The 25,424-nt window shown below is 45.0% G+C and overlaps 1 long non-coding RNA gene across 4 annotated transcripts in view; it reads left to right on the forward strand.

The window, feature by feature from the left end:
* Nucleotides 1-2,174: 2,174 nt before the first annotated feature.
* LOC119153958 overlaps nt 2,175-25,424 on the forward strand; it is a 36,000-nt gene continuing 12,750 nt past the window's right edge. For 3 of the 4 annotated variants that reach the window (XR_005106272.1, XR_005106273.1, XR_005106275.1), the window contains exons 1-2: nt 21,194-21,436; nt 22,391-22,489. This is a non-coding gene — a long non-coding RNA (uncharacterized LOC119153958). Of the gene's footprint in view, nt 2,361-21,193; nt 21,437-22,390; nt 22,490-25,424 lie in introns of those variants that run through there. The other variant, XR_005106274.1, reaches the window with a different exon arrangement.

The raw sequence follows: 25,424 nt of genomic DNA on the forward strand, positions 1-25,424 counted from the left end.
TCCAATAAGGATGTAGATTAAGTTGGAGGAAGGGAGCTCAGCTGTGGTGAAGTTCCAGCACAGTCCTACTAGTTATCAGGCATGGGTTTTCCTCAGGCAGCTCTCTTCTTTCTAAGCAAGCATTTTATCCAGGAGGATTTTGAGGACTTTGGATATTTGGGATGTCTCACATCTGCAAGTGTGGAGCATCGGAAGGTCCTGTGCTCTGGGTGAACTGTAACTATAGGGTATGTAAAATAGAGTTGACACAATCATGGACATATCAGACTACCCCCTCCCATATGTGTTAGCCATTGCACACATCTGTTTCTCTGTGAGATACTCCAGGCAGAGGTGGAAGTTCTTAAGCCTAAAAGGAGCTCTTTCGGTGTGCCCGTGAGAGCCAAGCCTTTCAGTAGGTCCTGGCTTAACTTCTTCAGCAAAAAGTGTGGGTGCCTCAAGTCTGTGTTCATATGGTTGTGAAGCTGGAGACACCAGGAATGCCTGGACAACCTCTGCCCAGACAGACTGTCCCGAGTGAAAAGCTTCCACTGGAAAGCCTCCCATATTTCTGTACCTGTTTCAGCACCTTTCAGGACACCAGGAGAAGTTTTCACAGAAGCATCAGACCTCACACAGCCGATGGCACATCCAGAACAACCCATGCATGTCATGTCCAGGTCTCTTGCCCTGGTGTAAAGTAACTGTCCAAGCTCCTCTTCAGTCTTCCAAAAATTTTGTGACAGCACTGTACCCAGTCTCACAGGACAGATGTTCTGGGAATTATTGTAAAAAAAAAGGCTGGGAAACAAAGAACAAGGCTCTTGTAATCTTCTTCAAAGAATGCAAAGAAAATCTTTATCTTCAATAAATGACATTCCTGCTTTTTCCTCAGTCTTTGTTTGACAAATAGTTTTCTATTTACAGCCAGTGCATTTTAATGCCTTCTCCCCCCCATCCTACTGGGTTCCTATTTTCTCCTTCTGACAATGTTACCATATGGTTCTATTATTCAGAGATTCCTAAACATGTATTGCAACAGTCCTGAAAAATAATTAGGTGCTGCTGTGGTGTAAAAACACATCTGTGATCAATGGCTCCCTCTGGAAATTATGGGACAAAATGTCCCCAAGACATTTTTCTATCTTTCTACTTTCTCCCTGCCCTTTTCTGTCCCTCCATGCCCACCCCCCCACCCCAATCCTTATAAAGGGAAGGAAGCCTGTGTGAACAGGTATTTTTATTTTCTTTCTTAAAAGCAATGTAGAGTGTGATTGGTAGATTTTTCTGAGCTGCAGCTAGAGGAAGAAATGTCTGGGGAGGAAAAAGGTGTATATTTAGACTCTATAGATTGAGAATAGTACTTAATTCTGTGGTGATAACCAATGATTTACACCCTTTAATCCAAAAGTCCTTCTGTGCCCTGTGGGGAATACAACATATGTCCAGCAAATTGGTAACCATATGCTTCAGCAAACATGCAGTCCCTTAGTCCTTCCTCTGCTCCATTCCATTGATAGTTCCCTGCTAAAGCAGTCTGGTCTCACAATTTACTCTGCCTTCATTGAAGGTTTTGTCAAGGGAAGGGTTATTTTTGGATTCCTTCTAATATTGCACGTTCTGTGTTTATGAAAGGTTTCAGGCAGTTGTTTTTGCTGGAGGATTTCACAAGTGAATCGATGAGTAAAAGTTTTCTCAGCTCCTGATGGAAGAGGCAGGCATATCTCCCACACAACTTTTTCTCCCAAGAGTGTATTGGGAAAATAAATTAAAATCAGCGTTATCAAGAACAAGTTTCACAGAGGCTTTTCAAAATCATTTTGCTCCTAAACCCTCTGTTTTACCCTACCATGATAGCCCTCTGGTACTGCTGCTGAAACTGCACAGGTACAGTATTTGTCATGACAGGAGGCTTCTTTGTCTCCTTGGCACATCATGAAAAAGAAAGGAAAAGGACACACCGATACATGTTTTTCTGTCCTTGTGGCCACCTTTAAACTGAGATGCTGTAACAGAGCAGGAGCACTGGCTGGAAGGTAAAACTAGATTGTGCAAAGGGGCACCGAGTATGTTAGCCTGCTGCTGCCCTGCTCCAGCAGGAAAGATTATCCCAGATAAGCAACAGCAGGGTAATGTTCAACAAATTAGCTTGACTGATGAACCTTGAACTCTTGTCAGTATTAATGCCTGCGAAGTTAAGCAGACCCAGGCTTTATTATGAGGACTTTTCCTCAGAGGCCAACGCAATATAACCTATTTTTTCTTGCAGATGCCATGTAGGAGGGGCTCTGGGTCTTGTCTGAAGATCCCAACAGGCTTTTACAGATAGATTTTTTTTTTTTCCTAACCTGAATAAGCCAGTGCATTGACAGTAACTGGAGGTGAGTGGGTTTGGTGGTGCTGTGGGTTGGGGTTTCCTCTGCTAAGCTCTTTGCATAAGGACAATCTTTGCTCTGTGTTTGCACCATGTTGAGGAGTGTGGAGCAGCTCAGCCCATGACCAGTGTTTCTAGACACTGCTGCAATGGTGGTAATCCAGGCAAGCCCTGGACAGTCTTGATTACTCACCTGACAGCATGGTATCTGACAGTTCATATGCCTTCTCCACACTTAGACACTTGTTTCCTCCCAATGCATACCTTCAGCCTCTCCCAAACTCAGACTCAGAAAACCAGTGTGCTGTCAGTGCCTGTCAGTCCTCTGTCAAAGGCTGCTTCTGAGTGAGCACAGTGTTATTAAGGTTTACCAGCCTGCTCATCCTCTCAGCAGCCAGGTGCTACTTGGTCATTTCTTGGAGCTTTTCTCAGTGGGAGGTAAAATAAAAAGTAATCTTCCAGACTGCGGTGGCAGCGGAGTCAGCCTGGTGCCACACAAGGGCCCCACCATAAAGTAAGATTCATGGATTGTAGTTGATGGCTGGGTTGTCCCAGAAGTGCAGAGCCAGGTGTGCCATGGGGGCAGCCTGCCTTCCTGGGTTTGAAAGGTGAGAAGGCCGTCTTCTGTTCACCTGGCCTTCTGACGAAGCCCCTTTAGTACAGCCTGTATCACAGCTGGGTACAGCAATCAAAGGAAGGAGGCACGGGGAGTCACTGCGGTGCCACCAGCCAGAGATGATGGAAGAACCTGGGGTGGTGGCTGCCAGCTGCTGGGCCTGGCAGTCTGGGAGACCCAAGGGGACGCCAATGGGGAGCTAAAGCCTGGAACTGCGCTTTGCTTTAGTGCAGTTTAATGTGCTGAGGAATCGTTTCACAGTTAAAGTCTTGAAGCAATTTGTGAAGCGATATGTGGGAGCAAATTACACACACTCCTCTGACTCCTCTGTTGAGTTCCTCGCTCATCCATTCATTAATGGGCATTTCTTTCAGCCGTAGAGAAAAGCAGTTGCTAAAAAGGGAAAACACACCTTAAATATTTGCTGATATGTATTTGAAAACCATCTGGAATGAGTGGAGTAATTGGTGTCAGATGTGAACTCTCCTGGGATGTTAATGAAGGGATGGGAAATGTTGGTGATCTGGTTTTACGGCTTGTCTGTGGGGTCCCAGTGCTTCCGAGGTACAAGAACAAAGATCAGCCTTTTCTTTGAGCTCCAGCATCTGTTGGAGGGGCCTTAGAGATACAGTTCCCATAAGGAAGAGAGTACTTGTACTGTCACAATATCTAATTTTCTTCCCCTTCTATTCCTAATTTGGCACGGTGCTTGCCTGTCTCCTTCCCCAGGGTACTTGCTTGGTTTCAGTTGCCTAAAGGGTAGACTGGGAGAAAATCAAGGTTTTTATTCTTGCCTCTGCCAGAATATTCTTGTAACCTTGGGCAAACAGGTTTCTATGCAAGACTGAAATAATTTTATACAATGCAGGCAGTTGTTCTCTATTTCAGAGCAGTATGGGGAAGTTTGTTGGGTTCACATTTGTAAGATTCAGACCTGAGCTGAATTTGCCTAGACTGGTTAGGGGAATCTGAGGTTGAGACTTGAGTTCAATCTGTTCAGTTCATTTCTGAGTTCTTCTGGGGGTGCCTGTTCACATTGAATAATCTTCCCAGTAGATAGGCTAAAATATAAAATATCTATGTTTATTCTGGAGGAGTAACACCAATTTATATATATATATATTTATATATACTTCAGTGGAAAAGCTATTTTTGTTGCAGCAAAGGCTAAAAAAGAGAATATTCCTGGAAAGAGCTGTGCTGTGTTCATTGAATATTACTGTGTGTCTTTGCTTCTCATCTGCTAGCTAGAAAGGGGCACCAAACAAAAGCCTTTTTGTCATGAAAATCACCCGCCAAACTCTGCCAACTGTCACTCAGAGAAACAATAAGTTTGAGAGCCAGATGTACCTCCCACCAAAAATGTATGTGAGCTTGAGTTAAAGGATGGAGAAAGAAATTTGCTCTCATAATACTCCACCAAAACAGTGCAAAAGCAGCTCTGCCAGCACTGCTCCTCTGTGCTATCAAGGGAGTTGATGGGACCATCTGGCTTTCTCTGGGTTCAAGTTTTCATGGGCACAGTTCCCATCAACACCACAAAACGGAAATAATTTGTTCCCAGACCTGATTGCAACACAAGTTGTAATTGTGTCCTTGACTGTTACAGTCTAGATTGGGCCATAGGCTAATTTAGGATGAACCAAGAATATAGATGGGAACAAATATGACAGAGGAATGTCATAGGTTGAAACTAAATTTGGCCATAGCTCATAAATGAAAAATTGAAATCGCAAGTCCCCAGACAGGCACAAAGGGGTTTATGATGCTGTTCTTGTTCACATGATGTAGTCTCAAGGTTTAATGCCACCAGGAGTACCTTTCTCTTTCCAGATGTCAGCTGGTACTTTTAGGGGCCAAGGAGTCACTGATGACACTGCATCCCTACACACATATCAGCACACCAGCTTCAAATGTGGGAGCTGAAATGACAGCAAGTGCACTGGATTGATTTGAAGGTGCAGTTGAAAGGGACCATCCAAGAAAGCAGCTGGTTGCTTTAGGTGTATCCTGCAATCATAGAAGTAGTATAATTTGATGCTGATGCGGCAGCCATTTGAGACAGATTTCAGGCTATTCAAATCAGTTATTTGCTCAACAAGCCCAAAATTACAGTGCCATGTGCTTGGTTTGCCTGAATGGACAGGCAAAGGGAGTAACCACCTTTACACACACTGACAGCTACCACACCAGAGCAGGTTTAACAGTGTAGAGCATCAACAGAGGCATCTCCAGTGGCTTTTCAGCATTTACTGGAACAGTGGTAACTTCGAAGCAAGAAAAATATTTCACAATAGAAGAAATTCCCTTTTACCCCTAGGTAAATATGTACACCATAAATAATGCTGTAGGTATTGTGTAATGCTGGGGTATTTTTGTCTCTGGTGGGTGGCATACATTTAGCTCAGGATTCATGCTGTCCAGTAATTTCCAAATACTTTGTTTGGCTTGTCAAATCACAGGTCTCCCTGGGGGGAGGGTACTTCTCTGACCCAGCCTAGTGTCCTGTTGTAGGTGGCAGGGAGATGTGGTACTAGCGTAACTATGCTGATTAGGTGAGTGGGTTGCTTCTGTTTCGTTTTTAAGTAGAAGGGCTGCAAAGCTTCTTGTGACTATACTGCTGTTCTAGTAAGAGGAATTTTTTCTATAACACAATGCTTGTTCCCTTCCGCCTCTGCAAACTGTGCCTCTCTGCTGGGTACAGGTGAGACTCCTCCAGTGGTGCTGGGCAGCTGATTAATGCAAAGTATTATCTCCCTGTGTAGGGGTGCCCTGGGTATGTTTTAGGATTCTTAACCATCACAGCATTCAGTTGTACTCTTAACCATACATAGCCAGGGAAGAGTTGCTGATAACATCCCTTTCTCAAGGATTACATTTAGAAGCCGTGTATGTGGGCTGCAGCTTTGACTGCATCATCTTATTCGTTCCATTACCCATAGATATCAGATATATTCAAATCCTCTCCTACTTTCCAAAAAAAAACGTTGATCAAAACAGTTCTCTGAGTCTGAGCTGGCCATTGCCCAAAAATATTATATAAGAGCTGTAGGGCTACTGACAAAAACTGCAGAGCATCTCCATCGAGTCCATAACAAGCTACAGACTTATATTTCCTCCTTTTCTCTCTCTGTAACTCCTCTTTGATTTCTTGATTTTCCCCCACGATGGAGCAATAATATACTACTCTTTACAAAGCCAAAACACTGCTTGTGTTCGACTAGCACAGAAAGCTGCAAACCAGGCTTTCAAAAGGTAATAATGCTTTAGTGCAGCTACATACACAACAAAAATTGTTTGAGGGAAGCAAGATGCCAGAATTAGAAATTCAGTGCTGGAAAACAGCATGCATTTCTTGTTGCTGTGATGTTATTATATAGAAAAAGCTGCTGCCAGGCCAAGTCTTCTGTATCTCTCTTTGCTAAACAGAGAGAATCTGCCCAAATATCAGCCCTTCTCTGCATCAGCTCAGTGACTTTCTTAGTAACTTCCAAATAACTGGCTCTAACAGACTTGCTCTGACATAGCCTACTTGTGAGTAAGTGCCTCCTAAATAAACTTCTACCAGATTCATTGGGTGACACCAAATCACTCCTTCATTTACCATGTTGCTACCTCAAGTGATGATTTGGGGAGGTCGGTAAGACCAGGGGAGATTTCCTGGCTCTCTAGGTGTTGCAGACCAGATTGACTCAATGTTCCTGGCAAAATCAGCGTACAGTACTTCTCTTCCATGGCAAGAACTTTGATCACTTTCAGAAGCAACCCCATTTGTGATCCCGTTATCTGGTTTATAACACAGAAGTGATCCACTACCGTTCAGCCTCAAAACATGCTTTTAGAGAGAATTTTGTCTTGCTTATCTTTGTGCTACGCTCAATGACTTCTGACTTCATTGGTTTTGATTTATTTTTTTTAAAGTACATCCTTGTTTTCATTTAGAAAATCCAGATATGAGGAGTCCAGACTTACCGTGGTTAATGCAGGCACAGGTGATGCAGGAGTGACACAGACAAATCTGCAATTCAGCTGTTGCCACCTTTGTGCCTGCTGAAGCAGCTGTATGAAAGTTCATGTAACACTGGGGAGGAAGGAAGGAAGGTTTGTTCTCAGCATTTAGATCTGAAAAACTGGAAATACTGGGTCCTGTCAGTGGTTTCCTCACCAAGTTCTGGCCTGGAGACAGGCCTGGACTAAAGCTTTGAGCCTTTTGCTTTTCCACTGCTTGAGAAAGCACAGATTCCAAATTGCACTAAAATCCTTTCAAATGAAAATGCAAAAAAATCTACAAATCAAAAGGCCAAATTCTTAAATGTGTGATGGGTTATAATGCAAGTAAGTAATATCACGCCATTGTTTTTTGCCAGTCCAGTGAGTCTTCTGGATGGGGTGAACCGGACAACGGGTGAAAGTTGAACTGTTACCTTGTCTCTCTAGAGAGAGGTTTGGCAAAAGCAGTCTCATCCCCATGCTGCAGTGAGGAAATTGTGGCCCTAGGGACAAGCAAAGCTGGCCGTTTCAAGTCACTCTCCCATGACTTGGCGGTTGGGAGCTGCATTTCCACACTGCCAGGAACCGCCTGTGCCCTTTGTACTGGCTGGCGTCTGTGCTGGAGGCTTGGGGGGAAATGTCTGAATGGCGAAGTCTCTGCTGGGAGACATCGTTCCATCAGGGTTGAGGTATCTGCTAAAAGAACACCCCACGTTCAGCTGGTACTTGTGTTGCTGGACAGGGAACCCCATAAGTAGAAGACATCAGGCTCAAGCCTCTAAACTGAGTGCTTACGGTGTTTCTTTATGATTTCAAAATGCAGGAGGAAGTAGCTGTTGTGTTTCCTTTGCAGATTTCCCTTCTAAAGAGGATGAACTGCTCATTTGGGAAGCAAATACATGTCTCGTTTCAACTTGTAGCTTTAAGCTACAGTCTTCTGTGGCCAGTTTCTGGTGACCGGTGAACCAAGGCGGACCAACTTGAGGCTGGTAATTCTTTTCAGAAGTACAGAACACTCACGAGATTATTTGACATTGCTCAGATGAGTGGAATAAGGGTACCACTCCCACCTTCTCCAAAATTAGGCATTCACAAATCCATAATCTCAGAAACTCATTCCTAGGATCGTCAGAGCTTCACATCAGCCCAGCTTTATAGAACTGCCTGCACTGACATCCACCATAGTGTTTGCTATAAAGGAAAAATCTGCTGTCACAGAACTTCTTCCACTAAAATTTAATGGTCTTTACCCACGTGAGGCTAGAAGGAATTGTGTAGTGTACTGATTTGCTTATTTTTTATGTATATTTGTATTTATATATATGTGTGTATATATATAATATTAACCCCCCAGTAATATTGACTTGGTTAATTTTTTAAAGTAAACCATTCCACTTTGGAATTTTTTCTCAATTTGTATCAACGCTGGGGATCCTCAGTGCACACAAAGCAGGTTGGTTTGCAATTCATGAAGCAAATATCTATTTTGATTATTCTGTGTGATGGATGCAGAATGAACTTTCAGTAAAGAAGGTCAGCCTTCAGACTTGTCACCTTACAGGCGGTACTATTATGTTCCTACTGCAGTTCAGTTTCTGGTTTCCTCTGTCATCTTCTAATGTTTCACATGAAAGTTCACCTCTGAGTTAAGCATACTCAGTGGGACACGGGGCATGTACTCTACCTAGCTGTTACGAATTACGTGATTTCTCTAGAGTGCTAGGTGCATGGATTTATGCTTCAGGTTTGCACTGTGGCTGAAAGAAGCAGTCCTGTCCTCCCCTGAACATCTGGCTGCAGCTTCCTGCCACTTCCCTTGTTGGTGCTGGCACTTGGGATGGGGAGAAGGATTAGCTCCTACCTGTCCGAAGACTTTTCAGGATTTTGGTTTTGATCCAGATCAGCCGGCCAGTCTGGCAATGCACCTGACGCTGTGATGACCAGTGCCCACATGGGAGAGCTGGTGGCAATGTACGGCAAGGAGGAAGCGGACTCAGACTGGCTTTAGCTGATCACAAAACCAGATCCTTTAATGAAAGCTACTGGTCCGTGTTAGCACTGGTTCTCCTTCTATGCATGTCACAGCCGTCCTACCTCCAAGTGCTGGCTGGGTTTCATGCTTGGAGTTGTTTGCAAAGTCTTCCCTCTCACTAAGGTCCTGCTTTGGTGTAGGTCAAGCCACGTTATGGAGCTGAACAAAGACTCTAGTCTTCATCTGATTAGATCTATCTGGGGATTTACACTGCACCCTCACCCTAAGGTTTCACTTCTTGCTTCTCATTCAAAGGAACTACGAAACTCAAAACAAAAGTTAGTCAAAGCCACGACAGCTCCCCTGTTAGCTTTTTTCTTTTGGGAGCAGAGGCATATGAAACGCAACCTCCAGGTATCACTAAACTTATTGGCCGACTTAATTCAAGAGGCCTTTGGCAGCCGTGCCGAGGCAAGGTGTACGTCAGGAGCAGAGCTGGCAGTGCGACCTTGGGTGAAGGGTTTGGTGGGGAGAGGTTTGTGCTTTTAGGGACGACGCCTGCGCTGGTTTTCGCGCTCCGGGTGCTGCTGTGTGTTTCTCAGGCAGGCTGGCTAGGTGGCCCTGGGACATCCCTGGGTCCCGAGGGGAGTGGGGCTGCTTGAGAGTCAGGTCGAAGGATTGTTTTAGGGGGAAGGAAGGAAAAAGAACAGCTGACACTGCTTTTCAGTGCAGACGTGACTTCAGAGCTGCAGGGAGAATCTCTGCCATCTGCTGTATCCTCGAAGCACTTGGACCTGGGATGAGGCACCTGTGGCGTTCATGATCATTCAAGGTGTCTGCTGAGCTTGGGTAGGGGTCTGTTAGCATGGCTGTACAGGATGTCCCTTACAGGGTCACCTGATGGGGAATGGCTCTGCTTCTCTTCTTCATGAAAAATGCCAATGAAAGTGAGCAATGTGTCTTTAGGGCGACTGCTGTTTTCTTTGAAGAACCAGGAGGCATGATTTAGTGGAATTGGTAGACTTACCTCACTCCTGACACCCAGGGTGTCTCATAAGCAATGTCTGAACTCTATGATGTTTGCGGACTGATAACTGAGATCAGAAATATTTCTTCTGTGGTTGCTTTTATGAGGAGAGCACTTTTAAGGTTTTCTTACCACCTGGCGGTATGCAAAGCTGTAGTAAGTGTGTAAAGAAGACTCTTCACCTCTATTCTGAGAGTGTCAAATGATTGTTTTAAAATATGTACGTGTATTTTGTGACCTTTGATTGCCTGATGAAAGTCCCAATGCCATCTGGCAGTGGAACTCCAGCACAGGTTATCTACACTGGCCTCAGCCACACAGTGAGGCCCCCATGTAGTTTCTGAGTGCTCCAGCTGCTCTTCTCCATCAGACAGCTTCATGTGAGGCAACATGCTCCATTCAGGATTTTATAAAACCATGCAAAATGTGAGATGGTCTCTAAAGAAGGGTCTTTGCAAGGTGTCTCAGTGTCTTTGCTTGTCACCAGTGATCCCTTCTGGATGCTCTTTCCTGACATGATGCTTGTGCCCAGATACAGATGTGCTGGTTGCACAGCACCACATTGTGAAAGGAATTTGCTTCCTCCCTGAGAGCTGGGTGATGTCTGTAGCCTGCTGTGTGGCTCTCTGGTGATACATCTCTCTCCTGAAGAGTTTGAACTGGTAAATTCACAACATTTTCTTCAAAGTGACTCTGACTAGTATTATTTTGTAGGCTTTTGCCCACTGTGTCCTGCCCCACTGTTTTCCAGCAGCTGTGGGCAGACAGCAGAGCTGCTTCAAACTCCCTCCACCAGAAGCTCTTCCTTATACCTATCTGACATCACCAAGTTCCTGTGGGCAGACACAGCTCTGGGCACTGTTTAGATCAACATCTGAAGAACTCCGAGGCTTGGGCAGCTGCTTGTCTCTGTTAGAAAGCTGACCGAGGGAGGAAGAGGAACAGAAGGCAGTCAATGAGCAGAACTGACTCTGGCCTGGCAGCTCTGCTTGCTTTCAAAAATACCAGAGAGTCTCTAGGGCAAAAGGCAGAATTTCTTTCATTGCTGTTAATAGTCACTAGAGGATTTGCTCAGGACTTGAAGGCCTGCAGCAGTTAACTGTCCATGTCCTAATGCTGGACTCCTAAGAGCACTTTCTAGCACCTGCATCTCTTAGGAGCTGTGTGTCTTCAAAGGCTGAGTAAGTCAGACAGGAGAATAGCTACTTGGGCATGACTAGGAATGGCATGAAAAGCTTAGCAAAAGGAAATGGCATTCCTCGTGGGATATCTGAGGCAGCGTTGCGAAGGAAGTGGTTGAAACCCATAAAACCTGTGTCACTGCAGGCTGGGTTGAGCAAAGCGCTGAGGCAGGGAATGCTCATGGGCTGCTCACAGGACGACCTTCAGGATTACAGTGTCCAAGTCCAGTGGCTGGGATCTTCCTTTTCAGAAGAAAACCGAGTGGAAAGTCCTGCAGCTGAGCAGTCCCATGAAATCCCCACCTTTTCAGTGGCCTAGCGAGACTGGCAAGCGGGGACATTCTTCAGAGTTTGGGTAGAGCTGAAGCCTATCACTAGGTGACCCTTCTGGACCCGTCAGCAGGAATTTCTGCTGCCTCTGCCTCAGTTCAACCCACTCCCACACAGAAGGGTTAGGGTCAATTGTTAACCTCTGCTGGCCCGCACTCCTCCAGGAGGCTGAGAGGCACAGGCTGCTTTGTGTACGAAATTCCCAGTCTCTGAGGGAAAGGCACTGCCCAGACCAACCATTGCAGCTCTCCCACCCCCAGTTATCCCACAGCTTCGTTCCCACGTTGTAGCAGTGAAGAGGAAACAGTGAGCTAGACCAAAGGCATTGCTGTTACTTAGTCACTTCAGCCACCAACCTCCTCCTTCCAGACTTTTGTGGAAAGGTGGATTTTTCTGTAAGTCTCAGCTTTTTGATTCTAGCCTGGCAGATAGGGAAGCACGTGGGCTGTGGGACCTGTCTTTTGGGTGGGTGTGCTCTTTCATCTGTGGGTCAGTTGTTGCTTCTAAAATCAGTGCACACAATGAACCAGACAAGGTGGTTTTTTTCCTTAGGGAAGGGAAGTTTACCAGAATAATTATACTTTATGTTACACCCATATTTCCAGCCTATATGAACATTCTTATTTCGAAAGAAGTGTGTCCAAACAGAGCGTGTTCTTAGCAGTATGATTATGCTAGTAAATTTTGAGTGGAGAGCAGCCTTCAGACACAGGTGTTATTTTATAGGGTTAAAAGTATTGTTACAGACAACCATGACCTTCTGATTGCTAGCAGTCTTCTGTTGACTTATGCTGTAACTTACTTTCACAATTTCATTTTTTCAAACTCTTTCAGAATCATCTTTAATTATTTCAGGACCTGAGATCCGTTTTCTCTGCCTCTCCCTCACATCTGAAATGCATAGTTTTCTTTTACAGGCTGAATTTGATGACAGTCGCAAGTGCAGTGTGAAAACCTGGCAGTTCTGAAAAGCAAGTGCAGAATTTCATTACACACAAGCCCCTTCAGACAGGGTTTGTACAACATGTGGATCTCCCCACAAGCCCGGCAGCAGTACACTTAACAATTTAGGCTCAGCATTGTTGTCAATATCTTTTGCAGATGGCAACAGCTTGTGCCATGTGAGAGGGAAGGGAAATTTCCTAGCAGAATACCCTTATGTACAAGCTTAATAGAGACACCTTTAGGAGGACTCCGTCATTAATTAGAATCACAATTCCCCCCAGGATATTGATGCAGGCTGTGCTTGCAATGTATGCAAAACCATGACTCTCAGAAATATGTTTGGCAGAGCAAACAAGAGACATACAGCATCCTGAAAACCTCCACCTGAGGAAAAGTCGGTGTTGGTTTCCTTGAAGTGCTTATGAACATCAGCAGCCAGCAGCCAGGAAACCTTAGAAAGGGAAGAGCAATAATGTAACAGATCATTATCTGTGTTCCATTATGGACATAAAGCCCGTTTAGCTGGGCAGCACACGCACGAATTAGTACCTAGCGGCCCCAGTCAAGAGTATGTCTGCACAGTCACGTTCCCTCGCCAAGGCTTAAGAGATGGTCCTTGCTAATGCATCTAAATGGCTTTGGAGCCCAGCAGGCCCCAGCTCTCCAGCCAGGCTGAGCTGTCTGCACCTGACCATGGAGGTGCTCCCTCTGATATGGGACAGGTGGTGCTGGCATCTGTGTGCAGGCGCAGGCTGCGATGGCTGCAACCCGAAAAGACCAGCGAAGGATCTTTTTTCTTTTTGAGAGGCTTGCGTGTTGCCTCGCAGTTGTCTCATTTCTCATCCATCCCCCTCAGTGAATGTGCAGCCCTGGGCTGCACGTCCAACTGGTTCCCAGTATTGTGCCCATGCAACTGTATCATCCTTGGTATATTTTTAGTGAGGGGAGAGGCAGCTCATAGCAAACCTGTAGCGTTAGTTGTCTGCTGCTAAAAATCTTGTGAAACAGAGATCTAAAAAAAGGTTCAGTTACCAGCTTGTTTACATTTTTTCCAGCTATGTTCACTGGCCCCAAGGAAAGTGTGTTGCTTCTCTCCAAAATCTGGCTTCCCAAAGGGCAAAAGAAGAGCTCCACTCCTCTAGATGGCATCCACCAAAGCATACATCAAAGAAAGGAGCTTTTTAAGGGAGCCAGTACGAAACACTGAGCATAATTATTTAAATCTTACCCCATTCTGTGGCTCCTGTGGCCTGGGAGGAGGCTGCTGGGCTTCATGATGCTTGAAGGTCCGTGCTGGTGCCTTTTCTTTTGAAGGCTGAACAAGAAGCATTTCTTCCCAGCAGAGCCAGAAGTGACTCCAGTAAGCAGCTGTTGCACACTGGGCTCTTCTCAAGAGGGGAGATGCCTTTCTAGAGCTCTGCCTCATCTGCCCAAGGGTTCTCCTAACCATCAGACTAGAGTCTGCTTTGTGGAAGAAGGAGGTGTGTGAGAGGTGCTCTTGATCCATCTTGTTGGAAGTGTGTCACACTGCATAAACTAATTCACTGCTGAGCCAGAGATGGGCTTCTGCAGCCCGGTGGCTCAGAGGCTTATGTGAGGGACAGAGGTGCTGGTTTCACTGATTGCTACAGGCCCTTAGACAGGGCTGGGAGGACTGGTGGGGCTGGAAAAAAAAGAAAAAGATTTTAACCCAAGTCCATATTGCAAATCCTGGGATTCTTGTATTTGGCTCAGTTGTGTCTCTGCAAATGTAGAGATGGGCTCAAAACGAAAGACAAGAAGAGTTGTGAGGGGAGCCCAACACCTCAACAATGGAAAATGACAATAAACAATAGTTATTTCTTCCCTGTTACAGGTTTTGCAGGATGTCCTAATTACCTTGACATTATTAGTACGGAAGTTGTGCTCTATCCACCCACTAAGTACAGGAAACATGCCCAGTGCGTAATTCTATCCCTCAACTTGCATGCCTCTGATGGGCTGGAGTCTGAAAGGAAACTGAATAGCCTGGAAAGGTTAACCAGAGACAGAAAGAAATTAACCCTTTCATTTTCACTCACTGCCCATTATTTTTGGAAAGTAGAGTTGGTGGGTGGAGCATGGGGTGGTGCCATAGAGAGGTTGTTTACTTCCAGGCTTAGAGAAGTCTGGGAGCATTAGACCCGATGGTTTCAAGCAATCACAAGGATGCTGTTGTGCAGCTTACATCCTTCAGATATACCCAGTAAGCATGTGGAAATTTATTACGGGCAAATAATAGGAGCAAAGAGTTTGTAAGCTAATACATGACATATAACACATTAAAGAGGAAGAGCTACAGAAGAGGGGGCCATGTCATACAGCTTCAAGCTTGTCTCTATTTCCTAAATATGTAAATTTGCAAGAAATTTTAACTCAGAAGAGGCCTTGCCATTGTGGGCTGATTGTTTCCTCTCTATGCCCTGACTGGAGTGGGTGTTCAGCAGAGCAGCAGCTTGTGGAGCGGGGATGCTCTTCAGGCTATGCTGAAGGGATATGCACAAACCCAGCCGGGGTTCAGTGTGTGAGATACGCAGGGGTATTTGCACATTGAAAGGGTGGTGGAGTCTGTAGAGCTGGTCAAAGAGCAAACACAGATGGAGAAGGGAATATGGAGTGGCACAGTTCAAGAAGAGATTACTTGTATAGGTGTGGGTGTGATGTCTGAGTTTGGGAAAAAGAAGCAATAGGAACATATTCGGCAAGGCAAGGGAGGCCACAGACAGTCAAAAGCAAGAAGACGAAGTTAAACACAAAGGTTGAGAGCACTTGTGTGCATTTCAAATGCTGCTCTAATTTGTATCTATAGGACAACAAGGATTAAATGGAGATAATCCCTTTGCAATGGTTTAATCAGTATAGGTGAGTCAGTTCGCATCAGGATTGTATAAGTGTCGAAATAATTGTTTAAGTAAGTCATAGCAAAGGGATGGGAAGAAGTACTCAAGAGCGGAGCAAGATACACTCAGAAATGTTTATTCTTTGTTACAGCCATTTGGCAAGAGATAAAGACCAAGTCAGAATAATGTTGCACTGTCTTATTTGCACACAAAGTACATGCACACAAGAGTCTCTGCACAGTAAGAAAAGAATTGGCCACGTTTCTACTAACAGAGTGAAAAAGAGCTTTGCTTTTCACTGTGCATCCATCCTTTATCATCTGTGAAGGAATAGACAGTTTTATAAATTCGGTGTAAATGAAGCGTCTTCTAAAAAGGTGTTGCAGTGCTTTGAAGCTGTCCATCCCTGAGAGGTCTGCAGGGGCAGGGGTGCTTTTCATGTTTCATTCTGAGGAGTGCCGTAGAAGGTACCTGCTACACAGGAGGCTTGACTTTTGCTGTCATTTGTTCTGTGTGTTTCCCGTTCAGATATAAAAGTCATTCTGCTTGAAATTACCCATCTGGTCTTTGTGATTCAGGACAAAGCCACAAAAAAATCAAGACAGATTCTCCTGCCCTCCCTATTCAATACTGTGTACTTGAAAATTAAAGTCAGCACTGCAAGCAGATTTTTACTTGCACTTAAACACTTCCCTGAAATGTTTGTTGTAGCAAAGTAAGAAGTGAGGGAGGAGGAAAATGCAAATGCCCCAAAGCAGTATGAATCCTTAGAACTTCAGGTCTGAAGAAGTTACATTTGAGGCTTAGAGCTTTTCTCAGGAGCAATTTCACAAAACTAGACATTAGGTTTACGCGAAATGCTCACTTTGAAACCACGACTTGGATGACTTCTGGTGTTATGCTTTGTGGGTGGCTTCTTTGTTTATTTGTTTCTTAAGAAAAACATAGAAATTTCTCTTCATCCCACTTGAAAAGTCTCATGTTGGAAAACTCAGAACTTGATAGAAAAAAGTAACATTTATGAGCTTCTTGAATTCCCTCTGTTATGTTTTCTGTACCTCTGCTGATAATGCAAGTAAGGATGCTTAGAAAAGGGGAAGAAGGGGACAACTTGGTTATATCCTTCTCCAACTTTTAAAAATCTCATCCTGTGTGTTGTTTCGAGAAACCTGCAGACTAAGCACCTCCAGATGATTCAACTGACAAATTTATTTCTGTTTCCAAACTTGTTACTAAGGAAAGAAAAATGCAGTTTTCTGCTTGCAATTTTTTTTTAAGGACAACTGACTTATGCATTTCATAACATTTTTATTTTCATTTGGGATTAATTGCTTCTGTCATCAGGTGGTCAGCAGAACCAGAATAACAGGCTCCTTTCTGCCAGTTCCTTTTGCTAATTTGACAGAAAGAGCTGCTGGGACTGTGTCCTGGAGAAGCACAGGTCACGTTTGTTTTCATGCCTCTCCCTTCCAGCAACATGGGAATCATAGGAACGAGTGCTGAGGAAGTGGTGTGAGGAGGTGACACAGTGGCTTTTTGATGGCATTGTGTGAGTGCCCTGGGATCATCCTCTAATTGATACCTCTGGGCTGGCGAGGATGATGGGATGCAGGAACAGGAGCACGAAGGAGGAATGCAGGAGGTTTTGAAGGCTGATAATGCTTCTGAGAAGCCTGGAGAGCAGGCCTAGTAAGTTTCAACCAGAGACCAGGGAAATAATATTTTAAAGCCAAGCAAACAACGAACTGACCCAGGAAGGATAATTAGCAAAACTGAACAAGAGCAAGGTGCGCTGAGGCCCAGCTCATACTATGTTTTAAGAGAGACTGGCTTAAACTTCTCTTTTTCAATGTGTGTTTTTGTTCTCTGCTCTTGGCCCTCTTTATTGTGGGGCCTCTTATTGATGCTAGATCTGAACACAATTTAGTTAGGACATTTTAGCACAGACCAAATGAAATTTCCCAATTCCCAAATAAGCATTGCTGTAACATTTACAGCATCAAAGTAAATTGTTACTTTATTTGAGCTTCCTCTGTGTTTCCCTGGAACCCAGCAAGGGGAAGGAGCTTTTTTATGCTGTGGGGATGACAAAAAAAAGAAAAAAGTTAACTTTCCAGTAAAGCCACAGAGTGTCAAATCAGTCCAATTTGTTATTAGTCACCTCAGGACCAGATCAGCCAGTAGCTGTTTTGGGAATCCATGAGGGATTTTTTCCAGCTCACTCTCCCCTGTGGTGGTTAAGTCACAGCTTGCTCGTGGCCAGCTGATGGCTGGACACAGCCTGGGCTCCGTTCTGGCTTCTCAAAGCCTGACACGTAAACAAGAACTACGAAGTTTCATTAACTCCTTACCAAAACTATATCTTCCCATCCCTTTTCATAGCTGCCAAGCACTTGACAAGATTGGGAAAAACCAAACCAAGCCTTGAGATACGTGTTGGTTTATTTACTAGCAATTTACTTCCTAGGAAGAAGCACTTACAGGCATGCAGAGAGGGCATGCTGCTTCTCCTGCGTTGGGGGCGGGGTGGGGGGAAGCGGATTCCCCATCACTGATTTTCTCTTTCTCACTGCAAAGTCCTGCCTTATGTCATGGCCTCACCCTGCGGACCTCTGAAGGACCAGATCCTGCAAACGGTGGAGAATCCCATTAAATCAATATGTGTAAAAGCCTGGCCCTGGCTATCATGCAGAGTTGGGGGCAGAGGGTGGCATGTGACAGTGAGAAAACTGTTTTCTCTCTCTCTGTCTGCTGGAGGCTGGACCACAGAGCATCAGGTTGGTCTGCATTGCAGCCCAGCAGCTGATGGGTGCATGGGGCTGCACTGTTTTGGGCTGATTTGGGTTAAACTGAGCAGTGTAGAAACAAAAGCCATTGCGTCCCAGCAGACTGCAATCCCTCACCTGACGTATCCCCTCCCTTGTGATGAACACTCCGTACCCACCCCACTGCAGCCAGGCTGTCACCTTGGCCAGCCTGCCCACTTATGTCCTTCACCTTGCTGATAGTGGAGCTAACTATGTGCTCCTAATATTCTCATATTCCTGCCTCCTCCCCTAACAGCTTTTCCTTTGTCGTCATCGTTTTCCCCACTCACTCTTCACCCTAGTCCCAGCCCTCTGTTTACCAATATTCTGCTATTATTAGGTGGCCCAGAAGTGCACACATGATATAGCACTGGTACCATGAGAGCTACAGGGCACATTTTTCTGTATTATTGACATGCTTCCCCTCTCTGCTATGAAAACATACCAAACCATCACCTTCCCATTCTCTGGTGCTTCCAACCTGTAATGCTGACAGGGCAGAAAAATTGTCTTTCACCCCGCTTTTGACCAGTACCCTTTTCTCTGCCATTAGGAGAGATGGTGCTGGCTTAACAGGGAGGGTGATGGAAGCAGAAGTGGATTCTCACACCTGATTTACGTCCTCTGTGGTGGACAGACTCAGAGCAGGCTGATCTGCCTTCTCAGTACAGTGGTCCCAAAGCAGACAACTAGAAATAATTGTGTTTGTGCTTGCATAGCATGTTGCACTGGCTGCCCTAAAGGTGGTCTAATCCTGTAGGGCTCAGGAGTGTGGAGGACAGTTGAGAAGCCTTGATTGGATTGTCACAGAGGTAGAGGTATTTTCAGTAATAGTAGTACTTTTTTTTTTTTTTTTTAGTAAAAGCCTAACATAACCAGCTTTCTTACTAGTGGTATTAAGGACAGCTGAGATCAGAATAATTATTTTTAAGTAGATGGTCACTTTTATGTCTGAGCATGGTTCCCTCACCACTTGTGTTTCACCCACTCTACTGAATTTTGCTCTTGACTTCTCACACAGTTTGGGCTAGCGGTGCTGGGACTGTTGTTTAGGCAGGTTAATTGCTAAAATCTCCCCTTGCAGCCTTATCTAGCTGGGAGGGTTACTCTCATGCATAAGCTTGGCCACTGGAAGCGGGGCTGGAGGCTGAGGCTTCGGTGCCTGTGCAGGCATCACCAACCTGGTTGTTTTTTCATATGCCTTTCTGATCCTATTCTATTCCAAACTATGCCTATAGGAAAGTATTTGCACTTGGGGCTTTCCTCAGTTAGGGGTGTTTCACAGAGCTGGTCATACCTTTTCTTCAATTTAAAAGCAGAAAATAGCTTTTCAGTTGAAAAGTCCTTGGATGTAGCTCCAGGAAGAGGCTTGACAGAGCTTCGCAGACTTTATAGTACGTTTCTCAGCAAGATGTAAATCTTTCTTTCTTGTTGCTGTTAGACTCCTGCCATAACCACACAGGCAGTTGCCTCTGGTGTAGGACTGTTCTGCCCCATGCCAGCACTAGTCCTGGTGCAGCCCTGTGGCCGTGGACACACAGGGTACTGCTGAAGGAAGGAGCCAGGCAGACACTCCCTGTCTTGCTTCAGCTTGGACATCTGCAGTTTCAAGCAGCCGTTCCCTCAACGTAGCCCGAAGGTCTCACTCTTGCCATGGTGCAAGGCATTTTAGTGGCTACCCATCACCAGAGAGAAAATCTTATTTCCCCCACAATCCTGCTCCTTGCCACCTTCTCCCACCATTTACAACGGCTCTGGTGCTCCTTGAATGCTTTGGATGAGTAGGTTAAATTTGCTATGCTAGAAATGATCTGCTCATCTCTTTTATATTTTTCTGTATTCTTTGTTTCACATTTTTCTGAGCTGGGTGTCTCAGGGGGCTAGCAAGCTGGTTCAGCTGGAGCATATGGCTGGGCACTGCAGCTGCAGGATGTGGCAGAGAGGAGCAGGAACCTTTCAGTCTGGGCTCGCCCCATGTTGTGGGGCCCCACGTGATGCTCATCCCCATGCCTCTCCCTAGCTGGGTGGGTGGCAGTCTCTGTGCTGCTACAGCTGTGAGGCTGTGGGTCCCTGCGGGAGCCAAGCAACAACTGGTTCAGGTAGGTAGCCCACCAGGGTTTAGTTATGCTTTGCAGATCCTCTCTTTGACAGCAAGGAGCGAGTATATAGTGTGTGCTGCTGTCTGCTCCACCAAGTCTGTGGTCTGTGGCCCCCCGAGAGCTCGTGGACAGATACTGGCCAGTGCTCTGCTCCCCATAGGCCTGTTAACACAGTGCTGGTCACGGTGAATAGGCACTGGCTGTGATACTGATACCCTTCCTGTAGACCTCTAAGTCTCATAGTGACCCAAATTAACATCACTTTTCTCAGATGCATGTGTCTCACTCATCTCATCTTCTCTCTTATGTCCATCCCTGCAGCCTTCTGGGCACATGTGGCTTCTGCAGCCCTTTGGCCCTGTTCTTTGGTCGTGGTGTGGGCTCAGGATGTGGTGCAACTCTGCAGCACTCTGTTCGGAATCCTCCAAACCATGCATGACAGGAATGGAAAGCTGTCACTTGATCACTGGTTGCAGGAACAGTCTCACCAAGCCAGCTGACTGTGCAGCTGGAAGAGGTTAAAAATTAACCCTGCAATAATACATGTGGGTAATTTACTTTCTGCTGGTTTTGTAAGTAGTGCCAGTGTCATTCAAAGCAACCTAAAGCGGTGCAGGGCAGGGGGTACAGGGAACAGGGTGGGTATAGGCAGGAACTGGAAATATTTGTGGTTTATTATATCAAACAATGTAGAAAGCCTTTGATTTTTGTCAAGGGGGAGATACTTTGCACATGTTCCTCTGTATAGCTCTGTTGAGGAGGGTTTATATATGTTTTCCTCCATTACACCAAAGATACAGTTATCTGCTTCGTTTGCAGTGCCAAGAATGTCAAGCCTTCTCTTCACCATTTATGCACTGATCTTCCACAAAGGACACAGACATGAGGAGAGGGCTCTTTTGAACATCTCTGCCACGCAGAGACCAGGTGACTTCTGCTTAACTTAGTGAGGTGCTAGCAAAACTATCAGAGATTTTACACAAAAATCAGTTCCCCTACCAAGCTTTGTTTTCACTGCATAGTTGACCCAGCCCAATTACAAGCACAGATCTGCCTGTACTCCTATGACCTTGCTGATGCTGTGCTAATCTGTGTGTATCTGGTCACCAAGCCAGACTTTTCTGGTGTTTAAAGGCTGTACGATTTTTTTGCAGCCCCTTGGCTGCCATAGGAGAGCTAAAGAACATGCACTGGAGAACCACCACAATTCAAGTGATTTTTATTTCATTTTCCTGTCTGCAGTCACAGTGCAAAACAGGTAAGGTCCAGTCCCAGGTTCTGCCCTCTACAGCCAGCCAGGTAAGCTGGTCTGGACTGGGAGCACACCCTGGTCCAGTCAGAGGTTTGTCCTCTGTGTATTACAAGAGCCACTGATTTTAATTTGGATCAGAATATGAGTTAACTGTACAGTGGAGAAATACCCCCAGAGCAGCTTCTCAGGATGTTGTCATAACTCTTCAGTTGTGGAAAAACAGGGTGATAAGACCTGAATTTCTAGTGTTAATATTGGAGAGGAAAGGTATTGCAGGTTGGGTTTTTTTAATTCTTCAAAAAGAAGTCACCTTTGAAGGTCACCTTTTAAGAATTCCTTAGCTGTTCCTGGCCAGACAGTATGTGAGAAGCAATGTGGTTTTCTCTGAAAACAGCTCTGTAGAAAGTGAGCACTTTGACTTCACATAAAAAAAAAAAAAAAAGAAAGGAAGAAAGGAAAAAAAGGAGAAAAAGAAAAAAAAAAGCAAAAAAGAAATACAAGTCCCTGTGCTAAAAGGTCTGACTATTCTAGACCAAGCACAAAATCTATTACAGATGTATTAATTGCCTGTACTCTTTATGTAGTCACACATTACACCTGCTGTTTCCCGTAAGAGTCTAACACCAGTAGTGTTTTCCATCCCAAACTGGATATGATGCTGAAATACCACACAGAAAAGGAATTTGCGAGGAACAAGCCTGAGCTGTGTTAAACCAATGACTTAACATAACATAAAAAGAAAAAAGCCACCCAGGAAAACCAGATGATGAAATTTGCCACCACTCAATTAAAAAGTCATCCTTTCCTGTTGTTCAGTGAGCCCTGGGCTTTCCAAGTTCACTAGTCTTTCCTGGGATGAGTGACTCATAAACCTGATAGGAAAAGGCACCTGTTTTTAGCCAGAGGTTAAAGCAGCTCTCCAGTTACCAGAGTAAACAAAGGATTTATTTCTGTCCTTAGCAGTTGCCCTGCGAAGTCCAGGAGCACAGGAAGGCTGGCAGGAGCAATTACGTTCGAGCCAAGTTTGCTGAAGTCAGTAGAAGGTCTGTGAAGTCCATGGTAAGATGCTTGTAGATGCCAGTGGGATTTGGCCGGTGCCTTTTGAAACAAAACGGGAGAGAAAAGTTGGTGCAGTGATTGTGCTGCCTGCTGAGCTCCAAGGAGCTGGAAGGTGTCTGTCATAGCGTGGGACATGTTCTGTTCTCTGGCCCAGAGATGTCCATCTGTACTGTTGGTAAAAGAGCAGCTGTCAGTCACAGAGATGTGATGGGTATATATGCATTCAAGACTATGACGCTGACCAGAGACCACAGTAATGGCAACCACAAAAGTGGCTAAAATATTTGGAAATGAGAGTGTTGGATGTGTTGGTATCATGGAAGCTGAGAGGTTCAATTAGCTGGGAGTCACTTATTAATCCCAACATGAGAAATGGGATGTGTTTGATCTCCACTGTGGAGTGCTGAAAAGTGCAAACACAACATCGGCTTATTTCAGGTCAGCATTCAAGACAGTATAAAGACAAGATGGATTTTATCTTTTATTTAACTGGATTTAATTACATGCATGAGCTTCAAAGTGCCTAAGGCCTAATGGATGGTGACCTAAGGTCTGATTGAAAAAGCAGCAACAACCTAAACCTTAAGCTTGTTTGTTGGGCCATATGGCATGCCTGGACTGTGTGATGTTTCAGGAGGGATGTTAGGAGTAAAGCACCAAGCACATCCAAAGCATTTGCCAAGATTTCCAGCTTCACTCAGAAGAATCCGAACACCGACCTCTCCTGCCCTCTGTACCAGCGTGACTCAGGAGCTTGGCTGGGACAGATAGGAGACAGTGTTTCCAACCACACCTCCCTGAAAAGTCTCTAGTGCCCTCAGATAGAGCATGCTGACACTTGGAGAGGAAAAGGAACACTTGAATATTCATTTTGGAAGATCCACGTGGCTAGGAAATTCCAAATTACCAAATTTAAGGAAAAGAGGCAATCATCAAAGACTCGTTATCTTCATTTGATTTTGTTTTAATTAGTGTTACCATGTCAGATACTGTGACAGTCATTTATTTGCATTTCTGGCTGTGCTTGGTTTCAGAGAAAGCTATTCTTGTGTCTGGAAAAAGTACAAAGTCTCTCTCCCTCAGATAGCACAACGTGGTTCCAAATACAGTCTTGGAGAGCTACCGTGAAAAAAACAGAAATTATCATAAAAAATCTGCTCATGGAACTAAGACCTGCCGAGACATGGCTAAACGTAACTGCTCGTGGCAAATGTTTATGGGAAAACTGGGAGCTTTAAATTGCTTAATTATTGGATAAGCAGAAATGCTCAGAAAGGAAAAGGATACAACTTTTGCATGTCTCTGCTTTAAATGACTGCAGCATGGTTCTGTCCATCGCAGGAAGTCTGTGCCATGTTGATTCACAGCCTGATCTAGCTTAGATGAAAAAGATTGGTGTAACAAATCACCAGCTGGAATGTTTTGAATTTCCAGTGCCTGTGCAGTGCTTGGCATCCTCACAGAGCAGCCACCCCAGGTGCTTCCACTTTGAAGATGATCAGCTCCAGACCCTCACTTTCATCTTGGTCACATATCCAATTGAAAGGACCTTGACGTAACCATGTCTGTTTCACATTTAAAGAGAACTGCTTAAAAGCTGTTTAAATAATTTGTGCCTGCATTTAAGAATCTCAAAGCTTTGGCCATATCAATTCTTGAAGCAACCTCATGAGGTGGGTCTTCTCCTTATTTATGTAGGAGTTCAATGAGGCATGGAGTGAATGTTTTGCTTTGTGTCAGTTCTGTGTCAGGTAAAGAATACCAGCCCTTAGCAGCTGCCATGAATCGCCTCAGCGGGCTGACTGACATCCACCCGCTTTGTCTCTGAACCACACAGCTCAGAAATGTCATATTGGCATCCTCAAGACATCACCCCTCCTTGCCAGCTGGGTGCTCCCCAGACACAGTGTGGTGAGGAACCTGATGGGCTGCGCTGGCTCTGCGCTCAGCGGGGTGAGCAGTTGGCTCCTGGGTGCAGCAGGGGACCCAGATGTGTCTATGGCATAGTCCTAGGGTTCCTCCAACACATGCTCATTTTCTGGCAAGGAGAAGACCCAGAAACATATTTAGATTAATATCCAAGGTCTCAGCCTCTCCCACAGCTCCTTCAGAATGTATTTTTGTTGTGTGCTGGGCTGAGCTTCCAGCTGACGGCTTTTCCTTCTGCATCCCCCAGTCTTGGAAGTCCCACATCAAACTTCTCCCTGGGAAAGCTGGTAATTCATGACACCAAGGCAGGGAGTCCCTGCTGCTGGAGCCTCTCTCTGCTACCTGGCATCCCAGGCTGCGTGCAGTATCACCCATACCCTTGGTCTGCCTTCACTGCCTGAGCTGGCTCACCATGCGATTAGGCAATGACCAGCGCTGACACAAGGAACGGGGCAGGAGACCCTGACCAAGGAGAAGGGAGGCCTCAGCCTGGTCCTGTTGAAGATGTCATGAAACTACCCCCAAAGACTGATCCTCCGTAATGAGTGATCCAGCGTGGGAGTTCCACCGGGAACACTAACACAATGAGTTAGTTTTGATTTTCTACTATGGCCTGTCTCTCTCAAGTGCTCCTTTTACATATGGATCATCCGTGGACCCCACGAGCTCTCTGGCAGCCTCCCGCTTTTGCTGTGCTAGGAAAAGTCTTATCATTACGTTTTACACATTTAGCAAGTTGCTTTTCATTTTCTTGTACTTTATTGTAGTTTCACATCCACTTTGTCAGACTTTATGTTCTTTTCCATCTTTCTTTACTCCCTATTTTTTTAAGAATTTTTACATCTCAGAAGTGTTACATGGTTTAATCATGTTGGCTTACTTTTTCTTTTCCTTTGAATATTTTCTCTTTGATGCTGAGCCTGCTGTAGAGTGTCTTTAAACAATCTTATATCATCAACAAGTGCTTTACTGGTTTTAGCTGCTGATTTCAAGAAATTTCCTCACT

The sequence above is a fragment of the Falco rusticolus genome, chromosome 9 (assembly GCF_015220075.1).
Source record: "Falco rusticolus isolate bFalRus1 chromosome 9, bFalRus1.pri, whole genome shotgun sequence".
Lineage (NCBI taxonomy): Eukaryota > Metazoa > Chordata > Aves > Falconiformes > Falconidae > Falco > Falco rusticolus.